This window comes from Myotis lucifugus, unplaced genomic scaffold (assembly GCF_000147115.1).
Source record: "Myotis lucifugus unplaced genomic scaffold, Myoluc2.0 scaffold_12, whole genome shotgun sequence".
Classification (NCBI taxonomy): domain Eukaryota; kingdom Metazoa; phylum Chordata; class Mammalia; order Chiroptera; family Vespertilionidae; genus Myotis; species Myotis lucifugus.
Window position 1 is genome coordinate 5,051,858 of NW_005871060.1, and position 16,732 is coordinate 5,068,589.

Sequence of the window (16,732 nt, forward strand, 5' to 3'; positions counted from 1 at the left end):
ATAGATCGTCCCAGTGTTTCTTTATTACAAACGTGCTATCATGATGCAAATGTTTATTATTTTCTAGACTTGCTAACATCAGAGGTGATGTGTAATAAATACTGTTCTGAGCCTTGTGTTTTTCACTTACGTCCTGTTGTCCTTTCCAAATTATTACTTAGAAAGTTTCTTCATTTTTAACAGCTAATGAGGAATTCCATTATATGAGTGTGAATGGTTATTTTTACCTGTAGACCTTGACCTTTTGCTGTTAAAAAAAGCTGCAATATATATACCTGTAACATGAGTTACATGTAACATGAACCTGGGGTTGCTCTGTCAAAAGACCATTTGTAATTTTGATTGATATTGCCATATTGCCCTTCATGAATGGTTGTACTATTTGCACTTCCATTAGGAGTGTATGTAAGTTCCCACAGCTTCACCAAAGGTATAAATATATATCAAACTTTTGGATTTGTGCCAGTCTGAGGTGAGAAGTCAAAACTCAGTTTAGTCTTAATTTGTGTTTCTCTTAAAAAGAGTGGGACTTTGTACACATTTCATGTTTAAGGGCCATTTGTATTTTTTCCCCCAGGAATGGAATTATCTACTCATGTCTTTAGACAATTTTTTTCTATATTAAATTAATTAGCTTTTATTTGAGATACAAATTAGCTTATTGAGATACAAATATTTTTCATTTTGTGATTGTATTTTTCCCTTTGTTTACCATATTTGTTATTATGCAGATAACTTTCATTTTTATGTTGTTAAATCAATCAATACAGTATTTTCTTTTTATAGCTCCTGGTTTTGAGTTTTTTAGTATCAAGATTTCTCCTTTGGACAAGTTTTAAGAGAATTCGCCAATGTTTTCTTTGATTACTTTATAGTTTTATTTTTTAAATTTAAGTCTTTGATTGATTTATTTTGGTTTTGATTTATATCCAGCTATCCAGTTGTCATAACACTCTATTAAAATGTCCATCTCCACCACACTTATTTGTGGTGCATCTTTAATAACCTTCTGAATCCCAGTATATGTTTGAATCTATTTCTGAACTTTCTATTCTGTTCTGTGTTTTTACTTGTCTTCTCATGCACTGGTTTCTTATTTTAATTATTGATGTTTTAATACACTGGTTTCATATCTGGTAGGGATAGTTGTTCTTGCTGCTTTTCCTTTAGAGAATATTCCTGTTTATTCTTGCTTGATTATTTTCCTATGTGACCTTTAGATTCAGTTTGTTTATGAGCTAGAGGAAATAGAACTATTTATTTTTATTAGAGTTGTATTAAACTTATAAATTTATTAAGGAAGGCTTGACATCATCTATGTTGAGTCTTATTCTCCAAGGACATTCTATCTTTTTGTTTAGGCGTTCTTTCTTATTCTCCAGAGATGTCTCAAAGTTTTTTTCAGGTTTTGTACATTTCCTCTTAAGTTTATATTTCTGGTTGCTCTTATAAATGGAGTATCTTCTTCCATCATCTTATCTAACTGCTGGTTGTTCATATGTTGGAAAGTATTTGACTTGGTAAGGTAGCAGGACATACAAGTAAGAATTCTCATACTGTATGAAGGTTTTCAGATAGGCTTAGCTCTTTTTTTTTTTTTTAGGTACGCAATTATTTTATTTCACATAGTGATAGTGACTACTTCTTCAACTTTCGTCTGTATTTTATTTCTTTTCTAGTTAGTACTGCATTTCTTTCGCTTGTCTAATTGTGTTGGCTGCTACATTGTTGAGTGACTGTGGTGCTAGTTGTTGTTCGTGTTGGGTACAGCCTGCAGTGCCTTCAGGATCTTCCCAGTAAGCATCATGTTTGCTTTGCTCTAGCTCTGCATCTTACGTTAAGTAATTGTTGATTCTTGTTTTGTTATTTTAAACCAAGAATGAATATTGAATTTTCCATGCATTTTCAGCATCTTGGGTGGTGAATATATATTTTCCTCTTAGGAATATTATGATAAATTACATGAATAGCTTAATATTTGAGTTATCTTTGCATTTATGGACTAAACATTGCCTGGTCGTAATATGGTGCTGGAAACCATCTGCCAAAATTGGAGATAGGATTTTTCCAGTTGGTCCTTTTACTTGCAATTAGACTATTACCTAGCTACCTACTTTCTTCCCTTCTTCCCTTTCTTTCTTTCTTTCTTTCTTTCTTTCTTTCTTTCTTCTCAGATTTAAAGGTTTGGAATTCCTTGTAAAATGGTCTCGATTTGGTGCTTATTGGGAGTGGGTAAAGTTCTTTTTTACTCCCTATAGCATTATTTCATGTGTGCAAATATGTCTTTTTAGAGCATTCATCTCTTGGTGTCAGTATTGGTAAAGTTATTTTAGTAGAAAATGGTTTCCCCAGATTTTTATTAAATTTATTTGTATAGGATTTTGTGCACACTTATTTCTTATACATTTTATAATTTTCTATTTATGTTATTTCTTTTTTGTAAATTTATTTATTTTTATTTTTTTAAAATATATTTTATTGATTTTTTACAGAGAGGAAGGGAGAGGGATAGAGAGTTAGAAACATCAATGAGAGAGAAACATCGATCAGCCACCTCCTGCACACTCCCCACTGGGGATGTGCCCGCAACCAAGGTACATGCCCTTGACCGGAATTGAACCTAGGACCCTTGAGTCCGCAGGCCGACGCTCTATCCACTGAGCAAAACCGGCCAGGGCCTTTTTTTGTAAATTTAAATTTTTACTATATGTGAGCTTTCTCCCCACCCTTATGTTTTCTTAATTGGATTATACAATCTCTCAGTATCCCCAGGGAATGGGTTCTAAGAACCCCCCAAGTCTTCCTCAGATGTTTAAGTCCCTTACGTAAAATGATGTAGTATTTGCACATCCTCCTGTATACTTTAAATAATCTCTAAATTACTTATAATACTGAATACAATGTAAATGCAATGTAAGTAGTTGTTATATTGTTTAGGGAATAATGGCAAGGAAAAAGTCTGTACATGTTCAGTACAAGAACCATTGTAGGTCTAACTGCATACTACACGTCAGCAGCAATGTAACATTCCCAGCCCTCCCACCCCCCAAATATTTTTGATCTGAGGTTGGTGAAATCTGTAGATGAGGAACCCACTGATATGGAGAGTTGACTGTTGTGGGATAGATAGGTGTTAGAAGTAAACTTTACCCCTTTTCTTGTAAAAAAAAAAAGTTGATTGTAACTCTCAATATGTGCCAACTGGGGAAACATTGCTGGTGGGGTAGGGAGCAGGAGTAGTTTCATAACTCTAGTGCTTCTTTACAAACTAGGCAGATGGTTGAGTAGCTCTTAGGGAAACCAGGGGAGATGCTAAGTCAGCATTTACTTGGAGCACATTTTGTATGACAGGTCATGATCACTGTGCTGATTTCGTCCCCTTTTCTTTTTATGGGTTTGTTATACAGTATATAAAAATCTAGTTTTCTAAAGCAGTTTTGCCACTGCAGGGACACTCATGAAACATTTATGTAGTGAGTTTTAAAATTTTGCCTTGTATTCACATTTTGTTTGTTGGTTTTCATCCTCTCCAATTCCTCCACTTCCAAGAATGGAAAAACTTCAACTTTAAAACAACAACAAATAATCGACCTAACCATCAGCAACCCCTCTTACTAGTACGTTGCTAATTTGGCCATCAAATAGATAGAGTATTATTAATAATAGGTGAAATAAAGCAGAAAGATGTTAGTGGTGTCTGTGAACTCCCAGTGTTCTAATACTTATTGGTAATAACTTGGTTCTCTAAGTATGTAGAGGTGGGGTTTTCTTGGCTCTTGTGCAGTGTGACTGCATACTTCTTTATGGGCCGCATGTCTCATTAGTGTGTTCAATTGCCACTCAGGGGTGTGTTTTTTAGCATTTAAGTGAGGGAAAGTCACCAAAAGGGCAGTCTTTCTTGCTAGCACCCATGTACAAGTGAAGGGAAAGACCTTAAGCCCCTTGAAGTAAATCCTTTCACAGCAGCGTCTTCAGTCTAGTTGCTGATTGGCTGTTTGTCCTAAGGCGTGGAGAAGGCACTAGGGGTAAACAAGTCTTGACTTCCTGCCAGCTGAGCCCAGGGAGCAGCAAATCCAGGTTTTGTGGGAGCCTGAAGTTTATACAATTTGGAGGCCCTCTTTAAGTAAAAGAATAAACAAAATTGGTGCGGGATTTTGGGAGAAGCTGTGCGGTTGAGGAGGACAAAAAGGACAAAAAGAATTCTAATTTACTAGAAAACATATTAGCTTCGTGGTCAGTGTATCTTTGGCTCAGGCTCCTTGAACTCAAACCTAGAGCCATGGTGAGGATGTGGTAGGGTTCCTCAGCTGTTGGGTCCAAAAGAAGATAGAGGCAGTTTTCTACAAACCTTGGCTGATTGATAGGCCAGCTTAATGAAGATGAATTAATGGTGTTAGAATATATCTGGACAGCAATAACAACAAAGCATCAAGGTGATTATCCTTTCTAAACCTTGACTAACCTGCAAGATGCATGGAGAAGCTGCTTATGCCTTGGAGAGGATTTGAAAAGTAAGGTCCTGACAGGACATCGGTGTGCTGAGGCTATAGAGTCATAAATTGGACAGAACAGCCTCCTTGGACAACTCGAATTAGGCTGAAATACAGAACTGGGGGAGCATTAAGTGAACCACTGCCCAGGGGCTGTTTTTTGTTGGGCTTAGCATGAAAAGGCCCAGAAATCAGATGTGCTCCAGGCTGTAAAAGATTCCTGCCCCACATTATGTGAAGTGACATTAGTCAGACAGAGACAGACAGGTATTATATGATCTCATCAGATGTGGAATCTAAAAAATGCCGGACTCATAGAAACAGAGAACAGATTGGTGGTTCCAGAGGCAGGGGTGGGGAAATAGGTGAAAGTGATCAAAAGGTACAAACTTCCAGTCATAAGGTTTAATAAATCCGGGGATGTAGTGTACAGCATGGTGGTTACAGTTAACATTTGTTTTGTATATTTAGAAGTTGCTGAGTGAGTAGATCTTAACAGTTCTTAACACAAGAAAATATTGTAACTATGTGAGGTGATGGATGTTAACTAAACTTATGTTAACTAAACTTACTGTGGTAATCATTGGGTAATATATATGTATAGCAAATCATGTTGTACACCTAAAACTAATATATCTCAATAAAACTGGAAAAAAAGAGATTCCTGCCCAAGTTTAAATATATGTAGAAAGTGACTCAAGTTAGTTTTACAAGTACATATCCAGGTTAATGATAGATGGAGGCCACATATAAGTTTTCCTGTATCAGTTAGAGTTCTATTACTTCCCTCAAAGATAGGAGAAATGCTAGAAAGAACTGCTACACAGGGCTTTCTATTTAGCAAGGAAGAATGGGGGCTGATGTGTAATTGATGGAGAAGATCTTACATATTTGAGGTTGTTGGACATAGTGACATGGAATTTGAGGCTTCGGATATGAGGAAGAATTTAGTTTTGGAGTCACAGACAGACTTGGTTTCAAATCTTGATTTTGTTGTTTATTCCCTTTGTGGCCCCAGGCAAATTACTCAAACCCTCAGAGCCTGTTTCCTTATCGTTATAATGGAATAATAGATAAAGCTCATGGATAATGAGGATTACATAGGTATATGTGTCAAAGGCTTAGCACAGTCTGGTGTCAAGAAACATTCAGTAAATGCCATCTACCTTCTAGTTTAGGAAGGAAGATTTAAAAATACTCATAGGATAGGTACAATTTCAGCTAGAAAGTGGGGAGACTAAAAACGTCTAAGTGCCCATCAGCAGATGAGTGGATTAAAAAACTGTTGTACATCTACACAATGGAATACTACGCCACTATAAAAAAGAAGGAGCTTTTACCATTTGCAACAGCATGAACGGAGCTTGAGAACATTATGCTAAGTGAAATAAGCCAGCCGGAGAAAGATATATATATATATATCACATGATCTCACTCATATGTGGGTTATAATGAATGACATAAACTGATGAACAAAAATAGATCCAGAGACTAAGAAACACTTAACAGACTGTCTAACCTCAGAGAGAAGGCAGGAGAGGAGCGGGTGAGAGATCAACCAAAGGACTTGTATGCATGCATATTAGCATAACCAATGGACACAGACACTGGGGCGGTGGGGGCTTGTCCTGGAGGGCGGGAGGTGGGGGGGTGGGTGTCAATCGGGGAAAAAGGAGACATGTTTAAACAACAATAATAATAAAAAGTAATATTTTTTTCTGATTAAAACAATTGAGGCATAATTTACAGATATTAAAATGCACAAATATCAAGTGTTCAGCTAGGTGTTTTTTTGCATATTTTTACACCTATGTAACTACCACCCAGATCCATCCAAAGAACATATCTATGACTTCAAAGTTTTCAAGCCCTTGCCCAGTGTATATCATGCATCCCTCAGTCCCTGTTATAACTTTTTTTTTTTTAAACAAGTCCCTGGTCATTTTATTCAAATAATATATCTATTTTCTTCATCAATTTAAGAACTGAGGAGGAATCAAAGAAAGCCTCATATATTACATTTTTAAATAGATTCTTTGAATTCAAAAATAGTGGTCAGCTCTAGCCGGTTTGGCTCAATGGATAAAGCGTCAGCCTGTGAACTGAAGGGTCCCGGGTTCGATTCTGATCAAGGGCATATGCCTGGGTTGCGAGCTTGATCCCCAGTAGGGGGCATGCAGGAGGCAGCCAATCAATGATTGATCTCTCATCATTGGTGATTCTATCTCTCTCTCCCTCTCCTTACCTCTCTGAAATCAATAAAAATATATTTTAAAAAAAATAGGTCATAGGAGAGGCACAGGTTTGGGCCTTATCCCAGCCAACAAAGCCGCCAAGGCATCCTGCACTGGAGGGAGACGGCAAGTCCACTTCTTAAAAAAAAGTTCTCAAGGGGAAAAATATAAAAACCCAAGTTTCAAAAGCTGGACTGTGTCCGCACTCTCTGTCCCCTATCCCAGAGGGTCCGAAGGTAGCCTGTTTCAAGGAAAGTTTTCAATGATCAGGGCTTTGCAAACACATGCAAATACATTCCCCGTTAGCAGTCCCATTTGGCGGTAAATAGCAAGCAATATGCTTGCATTAGAGGTCCGATTTCCACTCGAAGGTAGTTTCTCCCCTTCTTGGCAACAGAGCCACTTGGGGAGATCGGGAAATTGGAGCTTCTTAAAGTGGGAGGCAGTGCTGTTCTGGTTCCCCTGAAAATATCCTTTCAGATTGGCTGGTGTTTTTATAGTCTCCTTTCAAGACCAGGTCAGGGTTGCCATAGTTGGGAGGGTTTGCATAAGGGTCATAGCCAGCCAGCCTGGGGACGATCTGGGCCATGTCCCTCACCATGTCCCCAGGGATGTGCCCGTCCACTTGGAGAGTGCTTCCAGATTCAGGGGCTTGATGACCTGGTCTGTGGATCGCGATTTTGGACAGGGAGACGCCACCAGGTTTGCCAATGAGGTCCTCCAGGGAGTCACTCCAGGCGATGCCGAGGAAGTCCAGTATGAGCTTGAGGGAGTGCGGGGTGTGTGTGTGTGTGTGTGTGTGTGTGTGTGTATGTGCGCGCAGCGCCAGCTGCTCCTTGTACACTGGCAGGCACTTGTCCCTGCCCACCTCCATGCACTGCGCCTACATCACCTCGATGGCCTTGTTCCACTTGGTGAGGCAGTCGAGGTAGCTGCTGTGGTCGAAGCCCACGATGGCGATCTTGCGAGTGATAATGGAGTGCAAGGAGGTGCTGCCGCCCGCACCATCAGCAGAAACTTGAGTTGGGGAGGAGGCACGACAGGTAGAGGGAGGACTTCAGTGTGAAGGGGTCCTTGTTGCAGAGCAGGCGGGCCGGCTGGCCGTGCTTGGCGATCACCTCCAGGTTGAAGGCCTGCCTGGCGGCGTCCAGCACCTCTTCTGTCACGCCTGCCTCCTCCAGCCACAGCTTCTCCCAGGGAGACTTGGACCAGGCCTGGCACATGGCCAGCACACCGGGGATGATGCGGGTCTTCTCCTCCCCGCAGGAGCGCACCTCCAGGTGGGCGCACCTCCGGGTAGGCGTCCAGCATGGCGCTCATCAGAGTGGTGCCACTGCGGGGCGTGCCTCCCACAAAGATGAGAGGCATGGCCTTGCCGTGGCGATACTCCACGTGGTCCGTGCCCACCATCACCAGGTCCTCCTGCTCCGGCCAGCGGCTCTGCGGGCTCTTCAGCAGCACCTGGCACGCCAGCACCTGCTGCCCCAGTTGGAACGCCAGGACCAGGGCCAGGGCGCAAGCCGGCTGCCAGCAGCGCCCTCCGCACCAATGGGCGCATGCTGGGCCTGGGCTGCGGGGCCTGCTTTAGTGATAGGTCAGCCAGAGGCCTGCTGGGCTCACATCGTGTGGAGGCGCAGCGAAGCCATCCCGCCTGGGCCAGCTGCCCCGGACTGGGGGGTAGGAGGTAGGGGGCGGGGGGAGCCCTGTTATAATTTCTTGTCTGATTTCTGTCATGATCAGTTAGCTTTTTCAATCTTTGAAATTCACATAAATGGAACCATACAATATGTGCTCTTTTGTATTTTCCCCACTCAGTATGTTTATGAGGTCTCCCTGTTGTTGAATAGATCAATAGACTTAACAAACTTGCTCTGGAGTATTCCTTTTACAGATACATCATAATTTGTTTATCCATTATTATGTTGGTTGACATTTGAGTTATTTTCAGTGTTTAGGTATTAGGAGTAAAGCTGCTGTGACCATTGTTGAGCAGGTTCTTGTGAACCTATTTGCTTGTTTTCCTGGAGTACATAACTTCATAAGCTAAGCAAGTGTATGCTTAACTTTATTAGACACTGCTAAATGATATTCCAAATTGGTTCATGCTCTCAGAGCAATGCATGTGAGTTCCATCCATTTGCTCTATAGCCTCTTCAACACTTGGGTGTTTTGGGCCTTTTTATTTTATTTATTTATTTAAGAGATTTTAAAATTGATTTTTAGAGAGAGAGAGAGAGAGGGAGAGAGAGAGAGGAACATCACTGTGAAAGAGAAACATCATCGGCTGCTTCCCGCCTGTTCCCCACTGGGATGGAGCTTGCAACTTGGGCATGTGCACACGTGGGGAACCCAACCTGCGACCTTTTGGTGCATGGGACCACGCACATTGGCCAGGGGACCACGCACACTGGCCAGGACTGCATAAAGACCTTTTGATCTTTAATTACATCGAAGTGATTGCTTAAATATGGGTCTTGTCTCTCTGGAGTTTGGCATTGAATGTTTCTGTTCTTTAATCCCAGCAGCACTGGTTCGCCCCCTGCCCAACCGTAACCACATAAAGTTCATCTTTACAACTACTTTACCTTTCTCTTCTTTCATCAGGCCAATCACATTTATGAATCAGAAAGGAAATTGGGGCCTGGGAGGGAAGTCTGTAGGCCTGGCTTCCTTGCCCAGGACCAGACCCCTCCGTAGAGCTCCTTCTGCCAGGAAAAGGACCTCACTACCAAATAGTAGGTCCTGGGACAGGTGAACTCTTCCCTGACCAATTGCTTAATAATTGGGTGGAGGCATGCAAAGTAAACTTTAAAAAAAGGGAAATAGTAAATCATTGAGATAGGATTCACAAATAGTGTCTCCGTCAATTCTTTTTTTTAAAAATTTTGTTTTATTGCTTAAAGTATTACAAAGAGTATTACATATGTCTCCTTTCCTTCAATTCTTTTTTAAAAAAATTGTGGCAAGACCACTTAACATGAGATCTACCCTCTTAACAAATTTTTAAGTGTGCAGTACAGTATATTGTTAACTGTGGGCAATGTTGTACAGCAGATGTCAGGTGAGTCTTTTTGAAAAATTGAAGCATAATATAGATAGGCAAGAATGTAAAATTATAGATGTACAGCTGGATGAATTTCCCACAGTACTCACGTACCTCTCATCTAGATCAAGAAATAGAATAGATCAATACCCCAGAAAGTTTCCCCAGTGCCCTCTCTAAGTCACTGCAGGACGAGGAAGTATATTTTTGTTAGTTCCAAATTAGATTTAATTTAAATATTCTTTATTGAAACAGTGATAAAGGAGATTTCTGGTTCACAGTACTGCTACTATGTAATCTCCTATGTTTTGGGGGTTAGTTAGGCATATGAGTGGACAGGATTCTAGCTCAAATAGATGAAGTCAAATAGTTTCCATGAGAGAGAGGGTTTTGAACTCTGAGCTTCTGACTTTTGGAATATAGCCCATTAGTAAGTTATGAATCAACTTCTTTATATAAATCTATCATATCCCCTTCTGGTCTGATTTTTTCCCCTAACTGCTAACCTAGAAAGCATGCTGAATAACTGGAGGATGGAAAACTAGTATGATTTATAAATGGGCAGTTATTCTAAGAGTACACTCAGCTAATTTAGAGTTAATTATACTTGATGATTTTAACTTCAGCCTCCATTTCTTCTAAAAGGCCTTTCATAGCTGGTATTATTTATGTACCAGTGACTTGCTAAAGGCACAGGGACATAGGGCAGCTTGTGCAATTAATCTCTTGCATTACATAGAAGTAGTTGTTCTAATTTTATGTCCATTGAAGCATGGACCTCTGCCAAAGCATTTGGTATAAGGACAAAATTCAAATGTTTATAGCTTTACTTTTTTAAAGCTGATGGTGTAACAAAAAGAAATATTTCCTAGAATCAGGGTTTTACCAATTTAAGAACTATGGATTGTTCTGAAGAATCAGGATTAATTTCTTAATAATAATTGATTTTCCTGCCCTAGCTGATTTGGCTCAGTGGATAGAGCATGGGCCTGTGGACTAAAGGGTCCCGGGTGTGATTCTGGTCAAGGGCACATGCCTAGGTTATGGGCTCAATCCCCAGTAGGGGGTATGTGGGAGGCAGCTGATCAATATTCTCTCCCATCATTGATGTTTCTCTCTCTCTCTCTCTTTCTCTCTCCCCTCCTCTCTGAAATCAATAAAAAATATGTAGACATAAATACATATCAGATTTAACTAGCAGACACAATTTTGGTATTGGCTTGTACTATCATTTAGGAAACTCAATTATTATTTTTTTAAAAAATATTTTTATTGATTTCAGAGAGGAAGGGAGAGGGAAAGAGAGATAGAAACATCAATGATGAGAGAGAGACATTGATCGGCTGCCTCCTGCATGCCCCCCACCAGGGATCGAGCCCGAAACCTGGGCATGCACCCTGACTGGGAATTGAGCTGTGACCTCCTGGTTCATATGTCAACTCTCAACCACTGAGCCACACCGGCTGGGGCTATGTCTATATTTTGAAGACTGTCAGTCCACTTCTGAATATTTCTTGGTGCCAAAAGAAATAATTCCTCTCTTTCTAACTGTTCTTTGATGCCTGATACATGGTGAGTGTCCACTATATGTTGATTGAATTGAATATTTTTTTCTGTCAGAGTTTATACTTAGCATGAATTGAATCAGTCATTCTGATTCTCAGTAGTCAATACATGTCAGGAAGTAAAATTACATACTCAGTAGTGCTTCTTTTGAAATCTGTTTTTATAATTTTCAGATATTTGTGTGCCTTATTAAAGAACTCCTACCCTAACTGGTTGGGCTCAGTGGATAGAGCGTTGGCCCGAGGACTGAAGGGTCCCGGGTTTGATTCTGGTCAAGGGCATGTACCTTGGTTGCAGGCTTGATCCCCAGTGGGGGTTGTGCAGGAGGCAGCTGATCAATGTTTCTCTCTCATCGATGGTTCTAACTCTCTATCCCTCTCCCTTCCTCTCTGTAAAAATCAATAAAAATATTAAAAAACAACAACAACAAAACTCCTAAGCTGGTACATGCTCTCTTATAATAGAGATCTTCATTTAGGAACAACTGTCAGTTCCATGTAACTTTTTTTTTTTTTTTTTGGCAATAACACATATGTGCCTAACACTTACTTTAATAAATAAAACTTTATAGAAATAGTCAAATTCTCCTGTGTATCCCTCCCTGATTTAATTACTCCACCATCCCCTGAAACTACTACTCTACTTTGGATATTTATTATTTTTATGCATATTGTCATATTTCCCTTATTTATGTGTGTTTCTTAAACAAGACATAGTATTTATGATTTTGCATTATTCAAACTCTATAAAAGTGCCACCTTTCATATATCATTCTGAGTTGTTTGTTTATCCTGATGTTTACAAATTATCTAAATTGGTAACTGTTCTAGTTAATTTCTTTTAATTCCTATGTAGTATGCAATGTATGTATCCATCTTTAATATGAGCTGCCATTTATTTATTTACTAGAGGCCCAGTGCTCCTTGCACTGGTGGGGTCCCTCAGCCTGGCCTGCACCCTCTCACAATCCAGGACCCCTCAGGGGATGTCGGACTGCCGGGTTCGGCCTGATTCCTGCAGGATCGGACTTAAACTGGCAGTCCGACATCCCCCGAGAGATGTGCAGTGTGGCAAGCAGCAGGCAGCCGGGGAGGAGACCAAGCTGGGCCTGAGCACTGCAGCTGCTCCTGCTCATCCTGGCGCCGCTGCGCCTGCTGCTGCTGCTAGGTAGCGCTGCCACGAAGGCAGGAGAGGCTCCTGCCCCTGCAGCTGTGCTCACCAGCCATGAGCCCAGCTTCTGGCTGAGCAGTGCTCCTGCTATGGGAGTGCACTGACCACCAGGGGGCAGCTCCTGCGTTGAGCGCCGGCCCCTGGTGGTCAGTGCAGGTCATAGTGACCGGTTGACTGGTTGTAAGGGTTGCTTAGGTTTTTATATATATATAGCAGCGGTTCTCAACCTGTGGGTCGCGACCCGTTTGGAGGTCGAACGACCCTTTCACAGGGGTCACCTATGACCATCAGAAAACACATATATAATTACATATTGTTTTTGTGATTAATCACTATGCTTTAATTATGTTCAATTTGTAACAATGAAATTGGGGGTCACCACAACATGAGGAATTGTATTAAAGGGTCGCTGCATTAGGAAGGTTGAGAACCACTAATATATATAGAATAGATTTGAATGAGATATAATTGATATATAACATGTTAGTTTCAGGTGTACAACATAATAATTTGATATTTGTATATATTGCTGTATGTCCATCTATCTAATGGACCTTTGGCTTGATTCACTATTTTGCTGTTGCAAATAATGTAGCAAAATGTTCTTACAGATGTCTACTTGTGCACAGTTTTGCAAGAATCTCTCCAGAGTATACGGGGAAAAAAATCTTCCTTAAGGTGGAATCATCAATAGATGTGAATTACCACTGGGAGGAAGTTTGAGGAGTAGAATATTTCTATAGTCTCAAAGTATCTTCCCTTTATAGATAGTTATTGATAATAAGTATATACTTATTAATCAAAAAGAGAAAAACAGTTAACTTTACAGTGGAAACATCGGGTAAGCACTAACTATCTTAAACCAAGTGATCAAAGTTAAACGTCTCCATTATGGGACTAACTATAACATGCCTCCCTGTGATGCACTGAGAAGGATGTAACATGACTTACATAGTATTTCTGCCAAAAGTGTACACAGCCTGTATCTAATCATGAAGAGACATCGGCTCAACCCAAGTTAAGAAACATTCTACAAAATGTGGCTTGTACTCTTAAAAATATCAATGCCTTTGAAAAACAAAGAAAGGCTGATGAACCTTTTCATATTAAAGGAGACTAAGGAGACCTGACCTGTAAATATAACGTATGATCCTGGGTTGAATCCTGGACCAGCAATGAAAACAATCCTATGAGTGATATTACTGGGATAATTGTCAAAATTTGAATAAGGGCTATAGCACAGATGCTACTAGTATTGCAATAATGTTAATTACTGACATTTTCCTGATTTTGATAAGTATACTGTGGTTAAATAAGTGAAACTCCATGTGCAAAGGAAATCTGTGCTGAACTATTTGAGGGTAAAGGGTATAATGCCTGCAATTCATTCTCACATGGTTCAGGAAAAAGTATCTTTTTATACTTATAGAGACAGAACAATAAGGCAAATGTGTCAAAATATTGGCAATTAATAATGCTGGATGAAGTGCACTATTGTTGCAACTTTTCTGTGTATTTGAAATTATTAAACAAAAATCTTCCTGGGAGTGTAATTGCTGGCTCTTGGGCTATGAATATCTTTAAATTTACCAGATGGTGCCAAATCATTTTTCAGCGTGGTTGTACTAATTACATTCCCATTGTCCCAAGTCTTCACAAACACTTGATATTATTCAATTTAATTTTTTTTATCAATCCTTATGGGCATGAAATTGTGGTTTTAGTTTGCATTTCTCTAAGCATAGTGAAGTTGAATATCTTTGAAATGTTTAGTCATTAAAGCTTACTGTTTTTGTGATTTACTTGCTGTATTCATAGCTAAAGTTTTTACTGGGTTCTTTGACTTTTTCTTTTTAATTTATTGTATATCTTAATATATTTTGGAATTCAATCCATTGCAATTAGATGCATTACAGTTACCCACATACTTTTGAAAGAGGCTTAATGAAAATATAAAATTGAGTTATATTTTATTTGAGTTTCACAGAATAAAGTAGGTCAGGGGGCAGAGAAAATATTGTACATCAAGGCTAGGGACTAGGGACCTGGCTTCAGATCTTTCCTGGCTCAGCTTAATAATATGAGCCACCTTGAACTTGCTTTCTTATCTCTGGCCCCTCTGGAAAAGGTTATTTTTAGAACGGCTGTCCACTGTCTCTAGTATGTTTCATTTAGAGATTTGCTGAATAACTTGTTCTTCCTTCCTCCTCTAGACTTAAAAAAAAAATTCGATATATTGCTAAATAATGAAACTCTTGCACTGCTAAATTTAGGCTAATAGTTGGATTGAGTAACCTGCTTTGTATTGCAGAGCCTAAGAGTAAGAGGGTAGTTCCGTAGTGACACTATCTTGGATCATTCTCTGATACTAATTTTCAGAGATGGTGGAGAAAGGTTAAATCACTTAAGAGTTGACTGCTGAAAAAGATAGTCTAATAATCATCCAAGAACTTGGTTTATTATGCTAATTCTTTTAAAAAATAATATATCTTTTTTATATATGTATTTTTATTGATTTCAGAGAGGAAGGGAGAGGGAGAGAGAGAGATAGAAACATCAATGATGAGAACCATTGATCAGCTGCCTCCTGCACGACCGAGCCCACAACCCAGGCATGTGCCCTTGACTGGAATCGAACCTGGGACCCTTCAGTCCGCAGGCCAATGCTCTATCCACTGAGCCAAACAAGCTAGGGCTATTATGCTAATTCTTAAGATGAAGACATTAGCTTTATATGTGGGCAAAAACAAACAAACCAAACCACCCCAAAAACTCAAAAGTAAAGTTACAAAACTTTAACCCTGTAAGGAAACTAGAAAACCATCCCCTCATTTTATAAAGGAGGACACCAAGTTAGGTGATTTATCTATCAATCACAGCCATAGAGCTGGTTGTTGTCCTAAACAGCACTTGACTTTGGAATCCAGGTCTTCATTACTTTCTACTCCAGTGCGTTATGCTGCTGTTCCTTCAAAAAACCCGATACATTACAGCGCCCTCAATATACAAGTTCTCCAGAGGATAGGTAATATCGTACTTTTCACTTTCCTCATTGATTTCCTAGGGAACTGAAAAGTGAGAAAATCAAAAGAGGTCTTTTTCAGGGAATTTAACACTTTAATCTTCACCTCAAAAAAAGAGAGACTTTTCTGATGTAGGAAATACATTTTTTTTTCTTTGTGACACACCTCAGAGAGACAAATGGATAGTTATATCACTGTGTACATAGTTACTCTTTATTCTTCAAAGACCTTCTCATCAATTTTTCTTTTTTGGTAGTTAGAACTGAGTAGTAGTAGTCATTTTTCAATTTATAAATTTCTGCTACTTGAAAAACCTTTGAGTTATTTTCTTTATGGAAAATACAATCTATACATATAAAAGGCTAATATGAAAAGTGTCCCCTTGGGAATTCGACCGGGAGACCGGGAGTTCGATCACTTGCTATGACATGCGCTGACCACCTGGGGGTGGCACAGAATGAAGGAAGGCTTCGGCTGGCAGCTGGCAGCTGGGGAAGAGAGGCCCACGCTGGCAGCCGGAAGGCCCCGATCAGCCCTGATCGCTGTCCAGGCATAGGGACCCTACCCGTGCACGAATTTTGTGCACCGGGCCTCTAGTAACAGTATAAAGAGGAAAACTCTAATCTTATTGTCCAGAGATAACTACTTAATGTCCTTTTTAACATTTTTTCAATGTATATATGTTTCATAGAGATCTTGCCTTTTCTTTCACTTAATGTTAGAATATTTATTAATGGATGCATTCTATTTCATCGTCTGGAAAGATTATAATGGAAAATGCTACAGTGAATACTCTGGCCTACAATTCTGATTATTTTTTTATGGCAGAGTCTTAGAATTGGAATTATTGAATTATCAGCAAAACTATTTTTCTTTTAGTCTCTTCAGGCCAAACAGATTTTGGCAAAGTTGTTACCAGTTCCATACTCAATACAAATTGAGTATGAGAGTAACTGTATTGTTTCTATCTTTGAAATTTATCACTAAAAATGTTGCTGATTTAACAATATAAATAAGCCAGTCTAAGTCACCTTTCTTTGATTACTGTAAGTTTTTATATATTAACTATTTATGTTGTTTCTGTAAGTTCAGTTCATGAACTTTGCTTACTTTTCTGTAGCAACCTGTGCTTTTCTTGTAAAATAATTTTCACATATTAAAAACATCAACCTTTGCCTTTTGTGGTAAATACCTTTTACCATTTTG

At 39.5% G+C, this 16,732-nt stretch overlaps 1 protein-coding gene and 1 pseudogene across 1 annotated transcript in view; one reads left to right on the top strand and one right to left on the bottom strand.

The window, feature by feature from the left end:
• Positions 1-16,732, top strand: part of GPAT3 (glycerol-3-phosphate acyltransferase 3) — a 61,160-nt gene that overhangs the window by 26,061 nt on the left and 18,367 nt on the right. The window lies entirely within an intron of this gene.
• LOC102429963 lies at positions 6,971-8,282 on the bottom strand (annotated as a pseudogene).